The following is a 2,151-nucleotide window of genomic DNA, read 5'->3' on the forward strand; positions in this document are numbered from 1 at the left end:
TTATTACAAGAAAAAATGGGAAAAAAGTAACACTGCATGACATTGGACATAAGTTCAGAAAGAACCTCTTTTTAAAATGAGATATTATGGAAGAAAATATCATGAAATTAATAATCATATGAGAATTGTAATTTTTAAGCACAGTAAACTTGAGCCTTGGTCTTCATGAAGACACTATAATTTATATAGAAAACTATAAATATACAAGACTCTGGAGGAAAAAAGTCGCCATACATGTTATTTAACATTCTGTGGTCCGAAAAACTTATTTTTAAGGGCACAGGGAGAAGGATGGCAAACTGAATTTTCACTTAAGAATAAAGAACTATGAAAAATTCCTGGGTCAGAAGAAGGTTCTAAATGGAACCATACTCCAAAAATACACAACTGAGATTTTTTTTAAAGGAAAGAAGAAGTACAAAATAATTGCAGTTTTTCCAAAGAGATAATCTTAAATTAAAAGGAAAAAACTCTAATAGTGTAAACAAGTCTGACTCAGAAAGAAAACTGAACAACATATCCAAAATTCTGTCCATAAAAGTAATGAGAGTATGTCTTTAATATTAAAGAAATAGGCTATAAAAAAGTTCATTCTCAGAATTGTTTTTAGGAAATGCTTGTTTGTGCTCCTTTGTGGGTGCATAATAAAGTTTCATGGGTTTGTTCACTTTCCAGTATTTCTCACTGACCAGTTCCAAAGAAAAAAAGCCATTTAATACAGTGAACTGGCCAGTGCTGTTATTATGTAAATAGTATGTTGCTTCTCACTGTCTGTAGCAAGGTTCATCTGGTTTGATTCTCGTTTACTTCTAAAGCTAACCTCACAGCCAAATGTTTGTATAAGTGATCAACAACGGTGTTGCCTGAAGTCTTTATGTATCTTGTTTGTGCACTGTCATCTTTTTCCAGAAATGTGGGATGAGGTCTGAATACTAATTCAATTTCACTAGCACCATCCATTACTGGATCCATTGACACTGTTGCACTGTTATTATCAAGCTCAAACCCAGAATCATCAGATGATTTGGTCCATTTGTTACTAGGTCCTGCTTCCTGATTGCTATGTGTGGATGCATTACTACAGTGAGAACTGTCACCATTATCTTCTGCTCCACTACCATTTTCAATTTGTTCTTTCTTGACTCACTGTAGCCTGTTCATGGCCTGTATCTTCAGTCCTTCCTCAGTGCTGTGACTGAGTGCTTGCTGTATATTGTGCTTGTTGATCCTGGCTAATACTCTCTATTGTTGAGCTTCATAATCATCATGACATGGATAAATTTTGCTGATGAGTGCATCAAAGTTTGGGTCTGGTGTTAGCGATCTTTTGGAAACTAGCTTTTTACCGACAGGTAGAATATTCTTTGTTCCACTTTTGAGGGCTGTGATAATGCAGTCTGCACAAAGACCATGCAAACATGCTTTTGAAGTCATGGTGTTCTTCAACATATCCAAACAAACTGGGCACATTAATTCACTGTGTAAGACTTCAAGGTGAAACTACAATTTCCAGGCCATCCGTTATTGCCTCCTAAGGTGTTTGCTGTAATTCTTATAAAACTGAGTTCCCATGTTTTGCTTAATGGTTGAGTGTCATTTGTCTGCACAGCCTGAGACATTGAGGTTCCTGCCCCAGCCGGGACAAGCCACCACTGCCATAGGTGCTGCTGTGCAATATGGTGAGCCTGAGTACTCTCAAAAGGTTTTTCTTCATTGATTTTCATAGACTACTCTGTGACATCTGACAAAATCCATACATACAGACACATACTCAGGGAGTATAGTCTTCTCATATTCATTTAATTTATGTGAATCTATATTTACATACTTGCCTCTGAAGAAGAGAAATTATGATAATATAAATAACGCAGATAATTCTCTTAGTTCCCTTTATGGGTGAGTGGGGAATGGGAGCTGGGAATCTGTTATCCAACAGTAGCTTAGGTTGTGAAAATCATGTCTCACTATAACCCCATCTCCCCCCCACCGCCCCTGCCCCCAAGCTAAGTGTATTTTCCTGTTTAAAGATACAAAAATGCCAGCCAACTGTATATGGCTGTCAACCAAAGAAATAATGATCTATTTATTCATAATGGAGGAACATTTATTTTTTGCTATTAATGAAGAATGGTTGGTGTGTTTTAAATGTGA

General features: G+C 36.4%; 1 pseudogene; it reads right to left on the reverse strand.

Annotated features, from left to right (window-relative positions):
* Positions 1 to 563: 563 nt before the first annotated feature.
* On the reverse strand, positions 564 to 1,619 carry LOC119507724 (annotated as a pseudogene).
* Between the last annotated feature and the right edge of the window lie 532 nt (positions 1,620 to 2,151).

The sequence above is a fragment of the Choloepus didactylus genome, chromosome 13 (genome assembly GCF_015220235.1).
Source record: "Choloepus didactylus isolate mChoDid1 chromosome 13, mChoDid1.pri, whole genome shotgun sequence".
Taxonomy (NCBI): Eukaryota; Metazoa; Chordata; class Mammalia; order Pilosa; family Megalonychidae; genus Choloepus; species Choloepus didactylus.